Source organism: Sturnus vulgaris, chromosome 7 (genome assembly GCF_052056855.1).
Source record: "Sturnus vulgaris isolate bStuVul1 chromosome 7, bStuVul1.hap1, whole genome shotgun sequence".
In the NCBI taxonomy this organism is placed as follows: Eukaryota; Metazoa; Chordata; class Aves; order Passeriformes; family Sturnidae; genus Sturnus; species Sturnus vulgaris.
Window position 1 is genome coordinate 28,976,305 of NC_142249.1, and position 25,101 is coordinate 29,001,405.

Here is a 25,101-nt window from a genome sequence, read left to right on the forward strand (position 1 = left end):
TTTTCCACCCCTGGAAGCCTGTGCTGCAGTTTTGGTGGGGTAGGCATGGAATAATCAGTTATTCACCATCAAATGATGGGATTCAGTGTAGAAAAGTAATGGAAATCAGGATAGAGAGATGTGATTTTATTTTTTTTCACAAGCAGAAAAGATTCTATGAAGAGTGGAAACCAAGCATTCAAAACAGCATGTGAGTGCTTCAGATGCTCCAGTTTTAAAAATGTGAAGAGCTACTTCACAAGCACTTCTTGTCCTCCATTGACTTCCATTAAGAATCACAGTTCTTGCAAGCCTAAGTAATATATTTTTCCTGTGTGTGATTGTGTGTATGTATATACATAGGTACAAGCTTTGTCATCATGGAGGATGGCAAGATCTGATGGAGCCCTTTCTTCAGAGCACCCACAGAGCACCCCCTGGCTTTCTCCTATTTAAAACCTAAGCACTTCTAGAGAAGCTGCTTGTTCCCAGAAAGTTAAGAGGTTTTATTCTCAAAGAAGTGCTTTACAAAATATTAAAAAAAAAAAAAAGAAAAAGGCAAACAAGCAAAACACTTATATGAGTAATTGCACAAAAGGAATAAGTCTGCCAGAGCAAGACACAGTGCACCTTCACTGTGAACACAGAGTTGTCCTGGGGCTCTTAAATAAGCTTTAGTGTCAGGTCTATTCCTTTTGCAGTCAGGATTCAAAACAATCTTTGCTGTTCTAGATTTCTGTTTAAAATATACATAGGAGTTGCTCTAAAAATAACCAAACTAGAGCGTTCCTTCTGCACAAAATGTCATGATTTTTATTGCTTTCCATTTGCAGGAAAACGGAAAATTAAAAATTAATTTTTTTTGTATCAACACAGAAATTGGAAAGTTTTGAATTGACGATGGTAATATGGAAACTTTTGAGGAAGCTTTTGCACAGAGGAGTTTGTTACTTCAAAATAATTTTCTTTCCCTTGAACTAATTTTATGGAATGTTTGAATGTTCTTTTAGAGTGAGTGTGAAGGAAGTAATGTGAGATTTTTTGACAGGAAATTCTCTGACAAGTCAATAAAAGCCTCTTAAGATCTACTGCAGATACTGAAGAAGTAACATAAGTGCAAGCAGCATCTGGAAAGGACAGGATGGCACCAGCTAATCCTGTTTGGGGTCGTGGGCCTGATGGTGCCCATGGGAGGAGCCAGCAGCAGGTAAGAACCCACAGGTCAGAGCAGCTCACTGTAGCTTCTGCCCTGGGCTCCTGACAGGCACAATTTTTCAGAAAACTGAGCACTTCTCATGCCACTTCTAGTTGCTATAACTGCAGATATTCAGCAACTGGAGAAATTTCTCTGCTTTGTTTGGGGCCAGTCTCAATCCTTTTCTGATTAGAAGTTTAACCATTTGTATAACAGAACTAATGATGATTTACCTGTTGTGCAGAGACAGGTAGTTGATGAGAGATGCAAATAATGTTGAAAGGTTTTGTTTTCCTTTGCTGAAAGTTATTCTAGTAGTGGGGAGATACTGTTTTGCTACCTTTCTAAACAGATTTTTGGAATGTCATTTTAAATGGAAATACTGATTAAAAAGGCAGGAATCTATTTTGATGCAACAAAGCCAGTGGGGAAAAAAAGAAGATATCTTCTCCTTTTTTATGCTGATTATTTGAGTTGGTTGTATTTTTTGTTCATAGCTATTGTAAAAACAAAATGTAAATTGCACAATTAAAGATTTGGAACAGCCTCCTTTATCATTGCATAATTTACAGTGTGTCAGGGACATCTAATAACATCCTATTACGGATCACTTATCAGGTAGTTGTTGAGTTAACTGCTATTATCTTCTTTGCCATCCCCCATAATTTGATGCGAATAGTTTCCGTTATTTGCAGGATGGTAATAATCTTCCCACGTTGTTATGAAGCCCTTTTTTCTGTCCTTTCTGTGGGCCTCGTCTCCTGTTCCCGTTCTTGTCTGGTTTGTGTTATCACCTGGAGGCAGCACTATATAGATTATACTACTTCGTGCTTGCTCTTGCCTTGCACCCTGCAGTTGGCCACTGCTCTGGGTATTTTTGTTCTGCTTTGATGGGGCTCCATTTCTCTCTGCAGTTGCTGCTGGTGCTCTGTGTGTTTTCTAATGCAGATTTTCCCAGGGTGGCTAAGAGCACTAAAGCTCCTGCATTAGCACTGCCTGCCTGCCTGCAGTGGACACTGTAATTGTCTTTGACACTCCCACCATCCCATTATTTAGGCAGCGCTGCCTTTAGTGCTATCACTGACTAATGCTGCACAGATGTGGCTGAGCACCGCTTGCGAGGATCATTCCCCACTCCCCCTTTCCTCCCCTTTCACTGGCTACAGGCTCAGCTTTTGACTCGCCAAATGCCGGGATCGCTCTGCTGTTCCCTGCCCACCAGCCTGACGGGTAGGAGTGCTGGGGCATGGTGAGAACATCTCCCCTCCCCAGCCTGAATCCTTCCTTGCTCCCCAGCCAGAGTAGCTCCTGCTTCTCTGCTCTCCTGAGCACCTCCGGGGATCCCTCCCAGATTTGCTTGGAGAAGACAAGCTTGTCTGCAGACAGCATCCAGCCACGTGTAGGGGACATGGCACCGGCTCTGTGACCACCGGCCAGTCTCCAGCTAGCTTTGTGCCTTGCAGCATCTTTCAGCTTTTGAGTAATCAGACAGAACAGTTCTGGTCAGAAAACCCAGGTGGTGAGTGCTGTTTGCTCTTAGGAAGAAAGTTTTGTGCCTGTGCAATATCTGATGGCAGTCTATGCAGGCAGAAAGTTCCAGAAAGCTGATCAGGGTCATGAAAATTATAGTGCAAACTCCTTATTTTTTATTGTTCCCTTTCAGTTCTGATTTTTAAGCACTCATTCTCTGGTACTTCAGGACTACAGGGTTTTCAGCATACTCTGGTGTATGTTGTGTCAGTTATGATGTCCAAATATGCACCTGTTGGTTAAAGAAATCTTTAATTTTTCCAGACTTCTTTTACTGAGAAATTTAATTTTTAATCAAATGACCAAGTTGACTAAGCAGTGATTTATAATACTTTCTCACCTTAGAGTTGGAGGGTTTAATGCATCGTTAGTACTGCTTGCTACAGCAGGCTCCCTTACAGTGTTAATATTCCTAACTAGAAATACCCAGGACTTATTGGGATAACTGTTGCCTTGCTCCCTATGAAACACTAATGAAAAATGGTTGAGAGTATTTTGGAACCATTCATAGCACAGTAACAGAATGTCTTGTGGTGCATATCTTTTTTTTCTTGTCCAGATACTAATTCAGCACTCAGCTCAAGTGACCATAAAGTACATGAACACATTTCTAATAAAAAGTGAAGTTTCCCTATAGGAGCAGTGAGCTGTCAGCTATCTTTCTAACTCCTTTTATTTATTTTCTGCCTTTCCCTTTTTTTAGCTCTTGTCAAATTTCTCTGGAACATTTTTCTCTGCTATTCTGCAAGAGCAGAAGAAAAGAAAATTGAGAGAAAAAACTAGGGGCTTTAAAGTTTAAAAAATAAACACAATTTGGGAGCTGTAGAAGCAGCTGTTAGTTGCACAGGCCATAATTTATTAGAATACACATGGTTGTAGTCAGCAAAATTACTGTTTGCTTGGGTTTGCATTTCAGGCAACTCACCACTTTTGAACCTAGCATATAACAAAGACATCAAGGAAAGCAAAGGAAAAGTGTTCTCTTTTTTGGTGTATTTTTTTTTATTCTAGCACACTTATTCTCCTATAAATTACCCTTCTGCAAAAATAATGTGTAATTTCTTTCATTTTATCATCATCATCATTCTGTGAATATCACCAGCCAGTGTAGTTACCAACAGCTCAGTCTCATGGAAGCCTGAGCTCAGGATAGGATAGGAGTGACTGTAGATGCAGGAAGTTTATGAGTCTGGTGAAAAAACTGCACTTGTTTGGCTTGAGTACATTTCACTTCCCTTTTAGCAAGGTGTATACACATCAACATTAGATCTTGGTGAGAAAAACCTCCCTTGCAGGATCCCACTGTCCATTCCTCAGCTTATTATTGGGAAAAAAACAATCACATTTCAAATGCTTCTAAATTCAGAAGGAAACAAGCTGACTCCTTCATTTCAATTCAATACATCAGCTAACAAAAATAAATATGCCTTAGGGGGTTCTTAACCTGTTGCTGAACCAAGGTGGACCACAGCATGAGTGGGGTAATTCCTCCATTCCCTCGCAGCATTCCTTGTGACCTGGCCTGCTGCTCCCTTTGAGGGTCTGTGCCAATCCCACAGACTGTGACCGGGGCAGGGCACTCAGAGCTGGGGAATCACAGGTCAGATCTGATACTGTAAAGCTGAAATTCCAGGGCTGGGCCAGTTCTCCCACGTGTGAAGCATGCACACAACTGAATGTGGTCATGCTTTTTATAGATCTGGAGCAGAAGGGGTAAATGGAGGGAACGAATTATGTTCCTGATAGAACAGAAACTGCTAAAAAAGCCCAATTCAAAACACAGTCTAACTTAAAAGAGGTTTTGCCCAGGAATTTGATGTTTCCAGAAATGGAAATCCTTATTCTTTGGAGGGCCCAAATGCTTAGCATGAATCCCATGAGAAACAGAGGAGTTCAGATGATCTGGTTCAAGCCTGCGCTCAAACATATTTTTTTATTTAATCTTGGCAAAACTCTGAAGATAAAATTAAGAATTTAATTAAAGGCTGAAGGAAGTTAGGTTCCCTAATTACTGCAGTACTTTTGGAAATGTTTACTCTTTGACCTTTTCTATTTTCAAAACATGCTTCAAAGTTCTTCCTTATAACGTTGCCAGCATAAAGCCATTAAAAACTGTGATTCTCGCAAGCGAGAAGATAAATAGCTGTGGTATCTCAGTAGCAAAAGGCAAAAAAATAAAAACCCAAACAACTCACTATTGTTTTATGGTTGCTATGGGGTTTCTTAACAAAATGAGACATAATAAGATACTATGAAACAAGTAGCCCTAAAACAACTGTCAGAACTACAAATCTGGCCTTCCTTCTTGCTTTCACTTTAGAAATCATTGCATATGAGAAAATTAACCCTACTTGCCCTTCAAACCACTGTTCACTATGACATTACATATCAGTACCACACTACCACAGAAATGTTTGATTCAATAGATATTCCACAAGCAGCACTCACCCCAAATAATAAAAATAATGGGAGGAAACAACAACTAAGATAAATTTTCTGATTAAATATTGATGTAGAAATTATTGTTTGTTTCCTGACTTTCCTACATTTAGTACTTGTTAGCAGTTTCCCTCAGTCATGAAACATTAATGATCTATTTTTATAGCTTGCTTTTGTTCTTTATCTGTTATTTTATGAAACTACTCTTCTTTATGGTGCTGAGGATTCAGATTCTTTCTGCCTATTGAGCTACACCATTATTGTCACCTCAAGTGTAGCAAATTTTTTAAGAACTTTTTTTAGAAATAAGGAGAGTATTCACTACCCTCTATGGATTAACCATTGTGAGAAATTTGAGTTTGCTGATGTTGACAGCCACAGAAGAGCCTCCAGACACATTTCATGAGGTGTTGTGCTTCTGTCAGAGATCAGCCACATGAGACCATAAACACCACGAGCATGGGGACAGGCACAGCCGGTCACACTGTGCTCCATCACCTCAACACCCACTGTCCAAGCAGGGCTTGTGACAGATACTTGAGAAAGAGTATACAGTGTATAATCAAGACAAGGAGAATGTTTTCTCACTGTGTCTTTCCAGATTTCCCCTAATCTGCATCTCAGAAACTTCCTGGCTCAGAGACAATGTCTTGGTGTTTGACAGTCTTTGTGTAGTTTTGTTCCTGTATTTGTCAAAAGAATTTTGTGGAATGCACATCCTTCTGTAGCATGAGCTGTGCAAAACCATCCTGCAAAATGCTATCTGCTCTTTGTTCAGAACATACACTAGAGCATTTATTTAGATTTGTCCAAATTTTATGTTTTATAAAACAGTGAACAATAATTTTTCACTGATTTTCCCTGACCTACTCATGATCCTGCAGACATCGCCTCTTTTTGAGGCCTGAGTCCTAGTTATTTCTGTCATTCCTCAAATGTAAACTATTCTTTACATTTGATCATCTTTAGAGCTCTTTGGGCATTTCAGTTTTTCCTCAGAAAAGGGAAAAGCATGGAACTAGTGGCTATGATTTTGCATATTTCTCTTTCTTTTCTCTATCAGTTCTGTTAGTACTTGTCCCAACAAAGTCTATGGGGAAATTTCACTTTAAAGTATCTCTACAATAACTAGTCATCAATAAAGAAGTTTAGATTTCTAATGTCTTGAAAAACTTCTTTGATCTCTTTTAAGTTTCATCTTGCTTATGTGCAGAAAAAATGCAGCAGTTCAGAGCAGATCTTCTGCTGGTGTAAATCTAATGGCTCCCACAGCTGGTGTATATTGATGTAGCTCTATTGATTTACAGACTACTACACTGATTTATATCAAGCAAGGACCTGGACCTGTATGTCCCAGCAGAACCCAGTGATAAACTTTGTTTTGGAACGAGTCAGGGGGAGTGATTGTGTTGAAGCCAGGCACACCGTTGTGAGGAGCAGGCAGTGCTGGGCTGTGCACGGCTGTGCCCGCAGCAGCAGCAGCAATAGCAGCAGCAATAGCAGCAGCAGCAGCAGCAGCAGTACCAGCAGCAATAGCAGCAATTGCAGCAGCAGCAGCAGCAGCGGAGCGCGGAGTGGCCACACGGTGGCCGCGTTTGTGGCCGCGGCTCCCGAGGAGCGCTCCGGCGCACGAAGCGATTTGTCCCTGTCAGATGGGGAAGGCAGTCACCGGCCACACTGCCATCGTGCTTAAAGCACTTGCTGTGTCCCAGCTGCCCGTCCTATGTCACGGAACACAAAAACCTGCCGGAATCTGCCGATATGCTTTAACAGAGGGAAGCAGCCTGGAGGTTGGAATTGTGCGAACAGAATGTAATTCCTAATAGCCCGCAGGTGACAGACCACACCCTTCATTTGGCTGTGCCAGATTATTCGTTGGTCTAAAGGCACCATCAAAGCTCTGCCTGTCAGGCACAGCGACACGGTCCCACGCAATCTGTGGCACCAAGAATGGGATGCTGACAGAGTACAGTGACACAGTGCGTCACTGCCTGTCAAAAAGGATGGAAATAAGGCATAACCCGTCTGCATTTCGGGTTTGAACCTGAAAGCATGATGGGGCCAAGGCAGTGCTGATCTGGTAATTTGATCAGCAATCAGTTCACCACCGTGGCAAGGTGGTCATAGGGAAATCAGATTGATAAAGCACACCTTTCTGGTGTGTACTACACATCTAAGGTTCCAGCATTACAGTGGAGGAATGCTATTCATTCTTTACTCCTTAAGGATGTTTTCAATAAAATAATAACTCCATTTTAGAATTAGAAACTGCAAACCACTCACTAATATCTCGGTGATTAATGTCTGAAGTTTGTTCTGTATTTGTCTATTTTATCAATTTACATTCTATTAAGAACATCATAGGTTTATATATTTGTTGATTTATTGATGTGTCCACTGACTCATGCAACAGAGAAATTGAGGCTAGAACAAGAATTTGAAAATGTAAGTCACCTAAAAAGGATTTAACTGAATATATCTTTTTCAACTCCTGCAACCATCCTTTACAACTAAACAGAGAACATCACTGTCTCACTGTTTATCTGCATATGGGTAAAAGTGCCCAATTCAGCTTATGGTGGATTAATCTAAATAAATCCCACTTTGACTTCAGTAGGAATAAGATCAGTGTAAAAGAAGAACAGGGTTCCAGTAACTGCCTCTGTTCATGTGACAAATTAGATTATGAACTTTTGACACCTAGTCTAGTTCTTCAGGTCTTATAAACTTCTATTTGACCCTGATTTATGAGTATATACTTCACCACACGAGAACTTCAGGAATGTCACACAACAGTATTTATGAGCTTATATTTATGCATGTTTTCAAGTATTCTACTAAAACTCTGTTCACACTTTGGGATATCATTTTTTCATTTTATTTCCTAAAATACACCAAAAAGACAAAAAATAAACAAAACCAAGCAGAAATCCAAGCAAATGAAACTGAAATATTCACTTTCAAAGCGGATTCATAGATCATGACTATTCTTTCATAATTACAACAGAACTCAGGAGATCATCAATGAAATAGGTTGTCTTCATTGCTTATGCCAGTCTCAGTCAGATCATAAAGTCTGCTTTTGGAGAAATCCTTTGATATAAATGGTTTCATTGATTGAAAAACAGTGATACCAAAATACATATGAGACTTACTGAGATCTCAGACAAGCATTGAACAAGAAATCATGTAGCAGGAACATGCTTCTGAGCTGCTACAAAGCTTCATCTTCAGCAGTACCTGCCCAGAAGTCTAATTGGCATCCTTTTCACAAAGCTCTTCTATATATAGGCCCAAGATCAGGAAAATCACGGTTTCTCATATTTTAGGAAAATCTTCAATTGTATCACACTGCTCTGAAAATCAAATATTTGCAGGAAGTAGATTTTATATGTCAGCAGGCTGGTATTATAGCACTATACAGATTCCTAATTTAACTGCAGATAATTGGAGTATAATTTAGAAATGCACATACATCATAATTCCAGTATTTTGAGAGAAGTAGCATAGCAAATATTAAGGTGGCATACACCTACTATTTTGTCCCTGACATTTGGAATTAAGAAGGAAGAAAGCAATTTGCAAATGTGAGTTTAGATTAGGTCAAGAGACCAGTGAATATTTTAGCATTGTCTGTCAGAAATGCTTTCTGAACAGTCCAGCTGTCATGAAAAACACAGCTGGAACATCAAATACAAGCAGCATGTGAAATGCTGGCACTGGTCTGATATTCCCATGGCAAGATCACAGGTGCACAGAGAATGTATGGTATGGAGCATTTCATGCACTCGTGATCATTACGTGGTATTATCACAGTCGTCATACATTTTAGCCTTAAGGCAGGATTTTGTGACTATAGTATAAGAATATGGAACCAAAAAAAAATTGTTCATTATAATTTAATGAGAAAAATAAAATTATAGAAAACATACGAACAACAAAACAGAATCTAAGAATATTTGGCAGAAGGATAAGTCATGGTCTGACAATTTATCTGTTGTGGATATTTTTTGTATCAGATACCTGAAAAATATTTCAGCAGATGAACTGACAGGACGATGAAGTGGCTTTGTGTATTCCTTGGGAAACATCTTCCAGAGAACAGGACAGAATGACAGAAACACTCTAAGTGCTTGCTTGAAAATTTATCAATTAAAGTGGGGATCAGGACACATTGAGAACAATTAGTTGACCTCTTGGCAGTTCATAAAAAATATGAAATGGAGAGAAAACTGGAAAGGACTTCACAAGAGGGACAACTCCTACACACTTAAATGTTTGAATTAAACCATTAAAACTGTTAATATGAAAATGACTGCAGTCCTGAATCCTCGGTAGTGAAACAAGGCCCTGCTCAGCACAGCAGTCAAATAAATGCTCATTCTGCAAGTCATTACTAAATATTTCTTACTGTTCCTCTGCTGGACACTGAGGTTCCATAACCTTTCCTTAATCTGCTTCGAAAAGACTCATTAAACCATTAAGGAAAGTGGATTGAATTTACCCCACTCATTTCATCTGAAGCAGATTAGGGAATGCTAATCCATTCCCTACAGATTAGAGGTTACTAAGCTTTCCAACATCACTATAAAATCTGGAAAATCATGTTTATTTATGACCACATTAAAATTAAAAAAAAAAAAAAAAAAGCTTAGGCTGGACATATCCTATAATGAAACAAGTGATTTATACTTTTACCCAGCCCTAGAGTTTATGACATGTTTTATAGCAGGATGTATCAAGGCACTGGAGTACCCAGCATAGCTTGTAAAGCACATGCTCCACGCAAAAAGATTTCAAATGATCCCTCCAGAAGGAGGGAGAATACCACATATGAGGCCAGAAACCTCTGCCTGCTTAGACTGCAGCTCCTGGAAGATCTTGTACCAATGCTGGTAGCAATGTGGGCAGCAAATCCTGCAGTAGGCAGAATTTCACAGAATTTCACTAAGCATTGAAAAATCTCCTTAGTCCAGAACAGATTTACAGTAAGACTATGTATTTATCTGCCCCACCCCCCACCCAGACTTGCTGTTTCTGGCTTTCACAAGCCTCTGCAAAGCCACTGTTAAACTCACACGTGTTTTCAAGCTTCCCCATAAGAGTATCTGTCATTACCATTACCATTATACTGGGAAACATGTTAATGCAGTCACACAAAAGCCCCTCTTTATAGAATGGTTTGGATTGGAGAGAGCCTTTAAAAGTCATCCAGTCCCACTCCCAATACTCTTCCCATGAAGTGCAGTAAAGCAAAGAAGGCAATAAACTGCAGCAACTTTCCCCTCCCCAGTCTCAACATGTCAGTAAACAGCATCTCCTAATGCCCACCTGTGTCCTGGGACAAACTAAAGTTCATCTTTGAGCCTGTGGCTCATTCTTTGCCAGCTTTAGAAAGCTGGAGATGTATTCCCAAGGTGAAAGAGCTGAGACCTCTGCACCACCCTAAAGCTCAAAGGAAAATGACCATGAGAATTCCACTACTTCTGGAGTTGGGCAGGATAGTGGGAATGAAGAATGGCCTGACACACCAACCAATTCTATTACCTGTCAGCTCTAGAATCTAGAATCATATTATGTATCTATCAAAAGCCAAGCTTGGCCTGTCTGCATCATTCCAAGACTCAAATCTCTTGAAGGGTTTAGTGGACTGAAGGAGCCCACCCCTCCCAGCTACAATGGAGAGACTGCAACCCAGATGGGCTGAAGGGGAATGGATGGCAAAGCAGAGGTCCCCTCTGTCTGCCCCTCCTGCTCATCCTGTCTCTGTGATTTACAGGTATCCCCCTCTCTGTTATCAGTGTTTATTTCTTCCCACCACTCTCCCAGTCTGGGCAGAAAAAAAAATGTTGCCTATAATTTTTGGCATTGTCATATAGTAGTTCTATCCTGTCAACAAAGATGGTATCTGGATGTGTCCTGGCAGGTTTGGAGCCAGCAGATAATGAGCTTTACTCTTTCTATTGCAAAGGACACAATAAAATTCAATGTACTATTTTGCATATTATTTAAGAAATTTTAGAATTTGAAAAATGACATGGTTGGTATTATCAGACCTGCATATAATCTCATTGGTGATAAACTGTTCAACAGCACATGATTCAGAAACAAAATTAGTAAATTACTTGTTGAACTTGGTAGAAAAACCCAAGGATCATCCTTGGCAGAGGTCAGATAATCTGTCAGGGGAGAAAGATTATCAGATAGCCATCTCCCTCTTTAAAAAGGGCACCTGGTTATTCAAGTTGGGTTTGAATTGTCTCCTTTGTACAAGTGAGGTGTTATTCTAAGATTTGTTTTAGAGATTGTACTCTGCATTTAAAATCTCCTTTATGTGTAATCTTCTGCTATCTCCTTTGTTCTTGTCAAACAGATGAAGGAAGGAACTCCTGCCAAATTTTTTTGTTTCTCATTTAGTGTATTGTTATAAATTGTACACACAGACCTTCATAAAAGATTTTATTCACCATCTTTTATTAAGGATCCTTATGCAAGTGTATGTGTCTGTATTTATAATCATCTATATTTGCATAAAATGGAAGAGGCCAGTACTCAGAATAAAAACAAAAAAGAATCCAAACCTTAGCAGTGAGAATTCAGAACTATAAAATTGTCAGGCTCATTAAAAAATTTGGACTAATTCATGTGAGGTTTTGTTTTTGAAACTTCCTTCCTATATGCATTTGCTTATGCAAGTACAGCACATCAGTTAATAAACCAGAATTCTCCAACAATATTTCTTCCTTTTTCAAGCAGTTTTCCAAACAGTCTGATATAATGAGATGTTCTGCATTAGAACTGAATGTGGTTCTTTGTAACTATTATTCTGAGTATAGTTATATATGCATCATGCACTTTAGAAATACAAGGTAGCACTGTCTAAGTGCAATATATTTATTCAGCATGGTAAATATTCATGGTGCTTCCTATGTCAATAGAAAATAACAAATTATATTGTGCATTTGGTTACAGTGATACTGATCTCTCATTATTCCACTGACTCAACAGTAGTTTCTAGACTTTAATAAGTGTAACTAATACAGGGATATGGCCTATGTAAAAAAATATGGAAGGAAAAAAATAAAAAGCATGGAAGTACAAGACTTTTCTGTCTCTGTGTTCGTTCTGCTTTGAATTCTGATCTACAGATAAATGACAGGCATTTTGCAGTCAGACTTGAAACTGAACTTGGAGTGCCTACCTTGGGAGAAACTGCAGGCATATAGAAAATCTTTTGAATGTTGTTAGTAATTTTTAAGTACCTGACAAAGGCTGTTAATAAGAAACCACTGTTTGCTAATCTGAGCTCTAGACATTCAGATAATTATTGTGATAATGGATGCAGCCTGAGTTAAAACAGGTAATGTCAATATGACAAAAGATGGAAGAGGAGGAAGGAGGGAAATGAGCAAGATTTTGCTCAAGCTATCCAGATTGTCTCAACTTGCCATTTGCAGAGCTACAGGTGAGCCACACTATTGTTCTTTTTCACTATCCCTGCATTTAATTTGAAACTCTGCAGAGATTTCATATTTTAGGTATTGGAGCAGTCATCTGGTACCTTAGGTAGTGGCAGATAAATAATGGCAAATCTGAGTCTCAGTGTGCATGTATATAGCAGGAAAGGAGAGGTTTGCAGTAAAAGCACTCTGTAGTACCTGTGACTTAGCATTTTTGAAATCAAATAGCCTGACTATGGCTTTAAGAGTAAATGGTGCAGCTCTAAAGCTTGCTCATGGTACCCAGGTGATCACTGAGCTGAGTCTGGGCACACACCATGGATATCTGTTCTGGGGGTCTTTGCAGCAGCATATGATGAAGTTACATCTTGTTGCCCTCCTTTTTTTTAGAGAAAATTTTTAAAAAATAAGGTTAACTGAGAAGAAGATTATAAATTTTTTGTTTCTTTTAAATTTTAAGTGTTAATATGATACCTCACCTACATCTCTCAGAAAAGAAAATCATGAAATGAAATTTCAATGCGTTCCTCTTAGATTGGCATCTTAACCTTCACCAGCATATTAATGGTGATGACTCTAAATTCTTATCAAAACTTGTTAAACTTTCCTGAATCTGAACAAAAATGAAAAACTGAAACTTAAAGCAATAGTCAACAAATTATGAGATCTGTAATAATGAGTAACACCACTAGATTCTAATGTAAATAAGGTTACCTGTGCAGTCAGTTTATTTAAAATTTAGTTCTCAGGTTTTCATAGGTTGTGATTATTTTTCTCTGAAAATCAGAGATATTTTTGCCTACTATAAACTAGGATTGATATACTGAAAAAGCAGACCAAGGGTATAAATTTCACAGATGTTTTATAAGTGCTTTATGGACTAACACAAAATTAAAGATTCAACATTTCACCTGCTTGTACCCCATTATAAGCTGACCTGCTGTAGTAAAGTCACAGATCTCTCTGCTGAGTGCAGCCCGAGAGGGAATTTAAAGCTATCTGTCTCAGACACGTTTCTCTCATCTTCAAAGCTTCTGTTAAATATTAACAATACTAACAATATCATAGAATCACAGAAGCATTTAAGTTGGAACAGGCATTTAAAATCATCAAGTCCAGCCATTAACCCAGCACTGCCTAGCCCACTACTAAACCATGTCCCCAGGTGCCACATCTACACGTTTACACTCCAGGGATGGTGACTCAACCACTTCCCTAGGTAGCCTGTTCCAATGCTTGAAAACCCCTTTGGGGAAGAAATTTTTCCTTATATGCAATCTAAGCCTCCCCAGGCACAACTTGAGGCAATTTCCTCTTGCTCTATTGCTTGCTACTTTACTCAGGTAGTTGTAGAGATTGATAAGGTCTCTTTTGAGCCTCCTTTCCTTCAGGCAAAACAACTCCAGTTCCCTCAGCTGCCCCTCATCAGACTCGTGCTCCAGATCCTTCCCAGCTCCATTGCCCTTCTCTGGACATGCTTCAGTGCCTCAGTGTCTTCCTGCAGTGAGGGGCCCAACACTAAGCACAGGTTCAAAGTGCAGCCTAGCTAGTGCTGAGTGCAGGGGGACAATCACTGCCCTGTTCCTGCTGGCCACACTATTGCTGGTACAGGCCAGGAGCCACTGGCCTCCTTGGCCACCTGGGCACAGCTGGCTCATGTTCAGTCACTGTCAAACAGCACCTCTGGGTTCTTTTCTGCTGGGCACCTTTCCAGCCACTCTGGCCCAACCTGTAGCATTGCATGGAGTTGTACTGACCCAAGGATAGGACCCAGAGCTTCACCTTGTTGACCTCCACACTGTTGACCTTGGCTAATTGATCCAGACTATCCAGATCCCTCTGCAGAGACTTCCTACCCTCCAACAGATTGACAGCCCACCCAACTTGGTGTTGTCTGCAAGCTTACTGAGATTACTGTGTCCCCTAGTCCAGATCATTGATAAAGACATTAAACAGAACTGGCCCCATCACTGACTCCTGAGGAACACCACTGGTGACAGCTGCCAATTGGATTTGGTTCCATTCACCATCACTCTCTGGGCCTGGCCATCCAGACAGTTTTAACCCAGCAAAGAGTACTCCTGCCCAAACCATGAGCAGCCAGTTTCTCCAGGAGAATGCTGTGGGAAATGGAATCCAAGTCTCTACTGAAGTCCAGGCAGGTATCCACAGCATTTCCCTCGCCCACTCCATGGGTCACTTTGTCACAGGAGATCAGGTCACTCAAGCAGGACATGCCTTTCACAAATCTACGTTGTTGGGGCCTGATCCCATGGTTGTCCCATACCTCACACATGATGGCACTCAAGACAATGTGCTCCATGACCTCCTCCAGCACCAAAGTCAGGCAGATAGGCCTGAAGTTCCTTGGGTCCTCCTGGCCCTTCTTGTAGATGGGCATCACATTTTCTGACTTTGAGTCAGCTGGAACTTCCCCAGTTACTCAGGACTGCTGGTAAATGATGGAAAGGGGCTTGATGAGCACTTCTGTCAGCTCACTCTGTACCCCTGGCTGGATCCCATCCAGCCCCCTAGACTTGTGTTTCTCAGTGGTGTCATAGGTCACTGAATATTTCCATTTGGATTCTGGGGACATCCTTCTGCTCCCTGTTCCTCTTCCAGTTCAGATCTTAAGGGAAGGTACATGAATTATGGATTTCCTTCTCAAAGTCTTTTTCTTCTGTGATTGCTTTAATGGTCATAAGGCACATGGGCCTTAGTGGTTTTCAGAGCTGTGTCCTGTATTTGTAAGGAGGACATAAAAAGGTTTCTATGCTTTGCCACTGCCCGCTGACTCTCAACTGGTAAAACACCTTTGGGATGCAAATTCATGAGCTGGTCTGTGTCCTTTTAGACTTCTTGCCCAATGTGGCACCCATGCATGCTAATATTGGTGGTAGTTTCAGTGATATGGATCCAGGGATCTCAGCCTTTCCAGTCCCTTATATCCTCATTTCTTAAAATGTAATCAGAAGCTTATAAAAATGTAAGATGGATTTGTTTGTTGGGACCAGTCCCCTACATATTTGTTTACACCTCTTTGGAAAATGATCTCAAGGACAATAAACTGCAGTTTAATTTCACCTTGGTGTTGGCAATTTGAGCTGCCTAAAGGGAATATATCTGGTCATAATTACAGAGTCCAGCATGGCGTGGGTAAACAGAACTGCCAGGGCTGGAGTGGCTTGTAATAAATAAAGGGAGATCCCCCACATTTGCTGGCTGTTCAGCTCACCACCATATTTCTCCTTCTTCATGGCTTTATGTTTATACTGGCCAATTCTGTAAGCAGGAATTTTGTCTTGCCCTCAATATTTCGAGGCAGCAAGCCCCAGAGCGTGCTCTGTGGAGCAGTAATTTATCCCCTGCATTTTACATCTGGACAGAATAATTTCTTTGTTCTGGGAAAATAAATAAGAATGTCAGATTTACCTTCCTCAGGTCACATCTCTCTATATTGTGATTTTTCCAACTCTGCTCCTCTCTAAACTAAACAATATTAAGCTATTTCAATCTTTTTCTATCATTAGCCATAATGGACTTTCAGAGCTGAGAGAGGTGAGACTAAATATGAGAAGAGATCATTGGGTTTTTTACAGAAAGCTGATCATATAACTTTTGTTTTACATAGCTCTCAGCTGTATACTTATTTACTGATTTAGCAGAGGTGTAGGAATAGACAGTATGATGGAGACATCTATAGTGAGAGGATACTATAGCTAAACCAGTTTGTAGAAGAGATTGGAAAGGAAGAAGTGAAATCACTTATCAAACAGCACAACAAAGACTGTAGAGTGTGATCAGCCTGAAGAACAGCATGACAGTGGTAAAAGAAGGGTTTTAAGGAGCTGAACTGAAGCATCCACAGGTCACAGCGCTAGCTAAAATATTTAATGACGTTCTTGGAGAGTGTTGTCTTTTTTGAACAAATTAAACCATGTGCTGTCAATAGCTGAAGTGATCAATTAAGATATTAGAGACATATAGTTAGATATGAATAACAGGCACAAAGAGGTGCATAAGGAAGAGAAACCTAAACATGAAGATTCCCCATGTTTTTCTAAGATAGCTTGTCACTTTTTCTACTAAATGTCTTAAGAGTTTTTGTTTTCTGGTTTGTTTGGGGTTTTCTGTTTTTGTTAATTGGTTTGGCTTGTTTGGTTTGGTTTGGTTTTTTGAGTCTGGATTATTTATTTTTACAGTCTCCCATGAAGAGCACTGGAGAATTCTGGAATTCTCCGTGCTTTGATAAACTGTTTATTTTATAATCACTAGAGAAGAAGCTGATGTTCTGAAAAATCAGCTATATAATTTCTATATTATTGTATTTCTGTATCAAAGCTGTCATAACACTTTCCCCATAGGAGCCCCTGAAGCAACACCACAACAGATAAGACTGAAGAAAATATCCTACGTACGTTTTTCTCTTAATGAACTAGCTTAAGCAAAAAGGCTTTGGGAACTAGCTACAGATTTTGCTGAGAATGAACAAAGCAGACGAAAACTCAGTTTCTGCTCCCTTATGCTGTATTTTGTCAGTGAAATGGAATTAAAAACTGTAGCAAAAGGCAAAAAGCAGTTTCCAGCTCCCTCCAGACAGCAGAACAAGTAGCATTTTGGCTGGTCAGGTCACAGAAGCAGTGAATGATTTGAAGTTTCAAGCTTAATAGAGTTAATAGGGCATTTGGAAGAAAAAAGAAACCACAATGAGCCTCCTACCATACTTTGTAGTTACAGTTTTTGAGAGAGGGCTTTTTAGTACCACTTTTGCAATTCTTCTGGAAGAATTGTGCACAAAGGGATGCTTATTACTGTCATATAATTTAGATCCCATTAAAATCAAGGGAACACTTAGATATTTAACAGTATATTTTCAATTGTTACATCATTATAAGAAATTATGCTAGAAGTAACATACACTAAAGCAGTGTCAGTCACATTGGAAGCAAACCTGGAGAAAATTTTATGGATTTGAAGGACAGTTTAAAAACCTGTGAGGAAAGTTCTCTCAAAAATCACATCTTTCTGTCTATGTTTAAATGAGTATTTTAGAGGAAATTACATAGTCTGAAGCAGACTATGAAACAGAATTTCTATATTCTCTACCTGGTTCTCTTATTCCTCTTCTATACAGACTCAGCAACTTAGTCTGTATTCTTCTTCAGACATCTCTCTGTGTAGATAAGTTCTTTCTTAAGGGGTTTATATACACAGTGTTTAACATACACAGTGTGATTGCAGTAATTTTTGCTACTATATAATTTTTTAACATCAGTGCTCATGAAGGCACAGTGATGTTTTGTGATGTAGTTGTCTCATGACCCTTAGAAAAAAAGATGCATTAAAATACATCAACTGCCTCCTCCTTCTCACTATAATGCCAAGAAAAACAGAAGGATAACATGGATATGTTACCATAAATTAAAAATTTATCTGGGATGAGGTTCCAGGTATTTTAGTTGTTGTTTAGAAATCATGCCAGATCATTTTCCTAAATAAAAGCACTTAACATGTCACAGCTACTCTAGGTTTACATCTCCATGAAGAGCAGTTCAGTCTCCCATTCAGGTAAATGGAGTAGTAAGAGAACATATTTAAAAAAAAAACCAAAACAAACCAAAAAAAAAACCACCAGCAAAACAAAGAAAAGGAAGGCTCTAAAGAAACTTTCACTTTAAGCTCTTGATAACATCACTGATACCTGTTTGTTTCCATGGAACAACATTTTGGAGAGCTGGAAAGGAAGTGAATACCAGGAGTTTGATTCTCTATACCCATCTCAATCAAAACAATGTCTCAGGTATATGAATAAAGCAAAATATTGGGTCAGTATCAGCTGAGAGGATAATAAGCATACAGCTTATTCTGAACCCACTTAGCAGAGAGCTTTGTGCAATCTCTATGCCTTGATCTGGAACAACGTGTGGAATGCACAAACTATCACCAGTCCCTTCAAAACACTTCTGTGCTCTGAAAACCAAGAGCAATTGATCCTGCTTCACAAAGACCTCTTTACTTAGCCCTTTCTACAACATATGGATCTGTTATTTCTTTAACTCATGTGAGCCAGAAAACTCTCCTTTGAAGTAGATTGTCCTGAATCACCTTGAATTTTAAGTTTGAAATTGAGTTGCCTCAGCATGAAATTTGTGTAAAAGAAGACATGGTTAATTCCACACAGCTAAGGCAGTGTGAGGAGGAAAAAGCTCCATGGATTCAGAAACTCAATTTGCATAAACTTTCACATATCTATTAGTTTCTGTGGACAAATGTGAACTAGGGCTTGGAATCTACTACTCTGCATAATCTGAGAAAATACCTTACAAGGAAAGGGCTCATTATTTTTGCAAGCAAGCAAAGAGAAAAGTGCCAAACAAATATTGTGTGTCTGTTCTCAAGCAAACAGGAAAGGTTTGTGGCATTTTCCTCTTCACTTACCTAGGGAAATTCTGAGCTGCTTAATCTGTTTGTTTAGGGACTAGTGGGAGAGGTCATGAACCCATGCAGAACTCTAATGATGATAATAATGACTTTCTCAAGAGCAGAAACTAAGACAAGAAGAACATGGTAATGAACTGCAAGAAGGCCTGGCAGTAGATTCCCACTGCACCATGGTTCTGTCACTATTTTGCTAGCAGAGCATTTAATGATGGAGGGGAATGCCCAGATCACAGAATCACAGAATGGGTCAGCTTGGAAGGGAGCACAGTGGTCATCTGGTCCAACCTCCCTGCTCAAGCAGGATTATCCCAGAACACAGGGCACAGAATTGCATCCAGGCTGTTCTTGAACGTCTCCAGTGAGGGAAACTCCACACCTGTCTGGGCAACCTGTTCCTGTGTTTGGTCAGTGCAAAATGAAAAAGTTCTATTGCTAGCTCTGGGTGCCATAGATACCATAAGACAGCTTTGAGCAAGTTCCCAAGAGCTTTATTGTTTCTTCTTTGACTTTTGATTTCTCATTCCACATAGCATATGAAACTCTAATGAGTTTTTCTGTTTCCCCACATATTCCATGGGTGATGTTCCAGATATTTGCTCTGCTCCCAGTAGCTATCACTTAAAGAAATGCTCCCTTACAGAGCAGTGAATGACCAGGAGTTTTCCTGGCTAGATAAACTCTTGCAGAATATATGAAGTTTGCTGATTTGCAGCATTACTTAGATCTCCTTAGAACACCCCCCTCCACAGTTTTGTGATGACCCTGACAGCCTCTCAGCTGGTCTCTCACCTCAGCTACAGGATTCTGAAAACCTGAGGGTAGCCATTCAGTTTTTCTGACAGTGATAATTTTACTAAAAACTTAATATCCCATCAGCTTCACATTTGTTATCTCAATCAGTGCCCAGGTCAATCTAGCTTTCTAGCATTCCTCTATATTCAGTGGAGAGAAGAAGGAGCAATTCAGAAGGTTTTGCTGCACCTACTTTATAATCAGCACATGCACTGGGGTGTGGATAGGAACAATCACTCCCTGAGTGATTAATCTGTCCTCTTCATTGGCTACAGGGCAAGCTGAGACAAGATTCCAAAGCTTTACAGGGCTGAACTTGGCACACATTTATCCCTCTGAAGGTCTGTGAGGACCAGAAACACAGTCAGCTCCACTGTCCTGTTTCTTTGTTCCCTCTTCCCTTTTTCATCAGGAGTATGTATAAATAATTATGTGGTTCCACATTCAAAGCACTTATTACAACTTTTAGATTTTGAATAGAGTGAAGCAAAGTTTTCTTCCTCCAAAAGACAACAAAAAATTAAGATATCACGTTTGAGCAATCTAAGTATCTGACCTGCGTAATTTAAAATTAATTCTTCCTGTGAATAGAGGCACACTCACCTGTTCTCTACACCAAAATAACAATATTTTGGTTCATTCTTAGACTTTTTCAAAATTATGTGAAAGAACAAAACACTTTCCTAGAGCCGTAGAAATCAAATTCTCAACTATTTTTCCATGTTCCTTAAGATGTATCAACCAACGTGATGTTGCAGCTCTTTCTAAAGCGTGCTGATTCAAAGGCTGGTTCACAGCTCCAGCAGGCAGCACTGATGCACTGTGGCAGCAGCCCAGGTGTGCCAGGGATTGGGGAATGTAAGGGGAGGCAGACAGGCTTCAGCCAGTGTTTAGGATAAAAGAAATCTGTTTTACTTCAATGAGCTTTGGTCGGGCTCTGAGTTTATCTACTTTTCTACTGCCCGTTCACCACAGAACATCATCTCTTAATGGGGCTCAGTGCTGCCCTTTACTGAGCTTAGAGAATAATAGATAATGGAAAATTAATGGTGAGGAGGGCTGGAGGGATGTTAGGGACTACACTACCAATGAATCACTCATTTTTTCTGCCCACTGCCACCAGAATGGACGAAATATTTATGAAGTTCTGTAAAAAGGTTGATGATGATAATCAAGGGGTATTTTAGGACTTCCTCCAGTTTAAATGATGCTCTGGAGCCCAGGAAGCAATGTAAAGTTTTCCTCTTACTGTTGGTCAAACTTTCAGACAAGTAATCTCTTTTAAAAACTGAAGAGCAAGATATTTTCTTTTTGTCCGAGAAGTGAATGATATTGAATCCACTGAAAATCTTTATTTTCATTTCAATACAAGTATTGTCTATTTGCTTTCCCTCCTTAGATCGTCAAATTCTGTTAGGAAGCATAGAAATGTTGGCAAAGGTTTTTATTTTTCTTTTAGTTTTGTGTTTGTTTTTAAATGCAGTTTTTGATGAGGGAAATTTTAAAAAAGGAACTTTTACATGTAATGGAAATCCAATTTTTTATGGTTGAAAATACTTCATAAGAACTAGCTTTAAGTGAAAAGTATTTTTTATTAGAATAATAAATACAAAATACTACCATTAATTCATCCATTCATTCTTGTATTTATTTTTTGTTTATTTATTTTAATTTTTTTAATAAGATTTATTATAGGACTCCCTGAAAGAAATAATGCAATCTTTCATCACTGAGGAAATCCCATCTTTAAATGTATCATTCCCTTCTGGCTGAATTACCCTGTATTTTGGAATTTTACTTTGATGTAAAGCTGCCTGATGTGTGACTTTCTATTCAATATGGTTGTTAGAAGGGCTCATCTGCAAAGCAATTGCTTCATAGCATACCTGCAGCACAAGAGGTTTGTTTTTGTGTTTTTGTTTCTTTTTTTTGTTCTGTTTTTTTTTTGTTTGTTTTGGTTTGGTTTGTTTTGTTGTTGGTTATTTTGGTTTTTTTCCACTTTCAAAGGAAATCCACTTTGTTTTCCTCATTTCAAAAGGCAATGCAAGGTTCTGAGTGCATGTAAAACTCTCCTGGCACCTAATGTATGCACAAAAGCCTGCCTTCAATTTAGCTGGTTGCTTGCCTCATTTCAAGCTACTGCAGGCTATTAACTCCGAAGTAAAGCTTTCTTATACAAGCTCCTGACCTTGCTTTCTCTCCCAGCAGCCCAACCATAATTTATTTAGTACTTGGTGTTACATGGTACTTTGATCCCGCAGGATAACACGTTGTCACTGGATACAGTTTCAGCTGGCCTTCATATGGCCCAGAAAATGATGCATCAAATGCAGATGTTTGAACACACAACCTGACTTTTCAAACTACTGTTTTCATGCCAAAGCCATTATTGCTCAGAATCTGACTGGATACCAAGTCATCCATTCAATCTGCATCATCTTCATGTCAAAAGAGCTGCAATTGCAGGGATAGTACAGAAGTAACAGTTTAACAAAACACAACCCTTGGTATAGGCAAGCTTGTCTCCTTTGTAGTCTGGGAAAAAGACAGCACTCCTTCCCAAGGACAGGTTATATTGGCCTTGGCACACTGCTGTGCTAATTGCCTTTCTGTCTACTACATCAAGAATTAGCTAAGGCACTTCTGTGCTGTGCTTCTTAAATCTCAATCACCTTCATATTCAAGAGCAAGAGAAAAATATTTAATTCTTTTTCACAAACTGCTGTTTTACACATACTGCAGGATGGTTTTGGGTGGAGAAATTCCCATTCCTATTCTCCAGCATCAGATGAGCAATCCCCCCTGCACCAGGCAGGGGGCTGGGTAACAGTTCTTAGCTTCTCAGCAGAAGGACCACATCCTCACTCGAATGGGAAAACAGTCTCTGAAGTGAACGTGTAAAATCTTTGAAAATCAGTTTTAAGAAGCTCGGGAACTTGTTTGTGTGTCATTACATATTTTGGCTGAAAACACTCTTAGCAAAAGGAAAGTCAGTCCTGAGGAGAAATAATTTTCCTGCTGTGCATGGCAACATTATTAATCTGTGTGATTAATTCTGTGGCTCTTAAAGAAACTGCAAGGCACTCTCTATTTAGTTAATATCACTAACAAATACACATCTGTCGCTCAAAATACTGTGTACTCAGCAATGTTGTTCTTACAATATTAAATATTTACTATTTATGATGATTGTTACTTTTGTTATTTATTGGCTTGTAGCAGCCGAAAACATGCCAGACAGCCTGAGGAGCAACTAGAAAAACATTTTTAAACCAGCCTGCCTTAAAGTGAGGCTATTAAATACAGCGTTAGCTATTTTGGCCTTGATTAACTGAAGTCCTTGTCACTGTGTATCCAAATCCCACAGGGTGGGTGTTAAGCACATGCTGGAGTCACTGGCTGAGGAAGGAAGAAGCTAAGAGGAGTTTTGCTGGATCATGCCAGTGGCCCATGGCGAGAAGCATCCTCCCACCTCTCACTGAACAAAGCTCTTTCTCCTTCGTACTGAAAATGGGAGTAAAATTTGATGGAGATTCACAGATTGTTTTTCTATAGAACCATTTCCAGCAGATGGATCTTGATATTGTGTTTACACTTATTTACTTCTATTCTCAGGCTGAGTAGTTAGAAATGTTAAGACTTCCTCTGTCTGAGTTGTACCATTGGTCTGCAATCTATTTACAGAAGACCCCACCAAACTATTAATACATTTTTTTGACTTCACAGCCCTCATAGCTCTTTGGACCTGCAATTCTGAAAGCAGAAATGTAGTGAATAAGAAGGAGGCAGCGAACCAGCTTACAATAACAATAACTTAGAATAATGCTTCTGATGTAACACACTAATTTCTGTCCAAAATACGTGCATTGACTTTTAGGTAGCTTTTATGCAACTGCTATTACATTGTGGATGAAGATAACTATAGCAAATACTGCTTTTTATCATGTCATCATCTCCCTTTTCTTATGATTCTGGAGGAGCTGAATGAAGCTATGATAATAATTGCAGTGATGATAAATTTCCATGCCTCAAAAACCGGCAGAGTTTTGACAGGAGGGACGTTTCTCTTCATGATGTAAAATTGTTTAAATTTTCAGGTTCTTTGCCTTGCCTGTGAGTTCTTACTCAGCTGGCATTAAGGGTAGATTTTAGAGAAACAAAACAGACTAGATAGAACAAAATGAACATTCATCCAAGCATTTACTTTAAGTATGGAGTTTGCAAATTGCCAATGAAATGGGGAAAGAAATTTCAAGTGCAGAAAAAAATGTCTTCTAGTCATTGTTTTTTGTTGTTTTCTGCCTGGCGTGACTGTTTTTCTGCCATATTTGTATTGCATGGGGTTTTTTTTATACTTTACAAAATGAAGTCAAATTGTGTTCTCAAAACATTTCTTTCTCAGGGTTTGATTATTGACTATATTTCCATGGACTTCCCTGAATTGTCTTTAATTGAGACCATTTGTTTTGAGACAATATCAGAGCTCAAGACCAATGGCTGCATTTTCTCTTCACAATGTTGCTCCCAGCAAACAATCAAATTGGAGGCTCCTCAGAAACATAGAGCCTTTTTTAACTAGCAGTATAACTCACTAGAAAATACAGAAGGTTATAACATCTTAAAATAATTTATGGTAGTGTCAGGCCTGAAGAAGAAAAGACTTCTCTCGGGAAGCAGTTTCAGCAGGAACTTCAAAAATTGTATGTTTGATAAATAGCACCACAACTAACAATGTTCAAAGTGCAAGGATCAAGGGAACTTTAAATTAGGAATTTAGACTCTCAGGTCCACATAAAACTATTATGGAGGAAGATGCTATGATCAAGCAAAAGACAAACATTTAATGTGTCAATAAAATCAACAAGAGGAAAAATATCTACTGATCTTTTGGGATCTGGGTTTTGACCTGTCTGTACACCAGAATGTCACTGACAAAAAAGTGTGAATTTTTTTCCTAAAATAGTATTTTCTTGACATTTAAAATTTTTGAGAATATGAAACATTTTTATGTGCCATATTTAGGCCCAGAATTCAACACACAAAAGAAGAGTAAATATAAATATAGATATAAATGTAGCTAAGGAAAATGAAATATTGTTGTTACATGATTTTGCAGTTTTCATAATTTTTATCTTTCTGAGGTGTATTTTAGCTGATATTTAAAAACATAGAATTCCTTCGTCTGGAAATGGTTTCAAAAATAAATGCTCATATTTGAAAATCTAGATTTGTTTTAAAATGAATTTCATTAAGAGATCCGTAGAA

General features: G+C 39.1%; 1 long non-coding RNA gene across 2 annotated transcripts in view; it reads left to right on the top strand.

The window, feature by feature from the left end:
* The first annotated feature begins 1,099 nt into the window (after window positions 1–1,099).
* Window positions 1,100–25,101, top strand: part of LOC148223224 (uncharacterized) — an 81,499-nt gene continuing 57,497 nt past the window's right edge. The window contains exon 1 of one of the 2 annotated variants that reach the window (XR_015804709.1): window positions 1,100–1,186. This is a non-coding gene — a long non-coding RNA (uncharacterized LOC148223224). Of the gene's footprint in view, window positions 1,187–6,773; window positions 6,934–25,101 lie in introns of those variants that run through there. The other variant, XR_015804710.1, reaches the window with a different exon arrangement.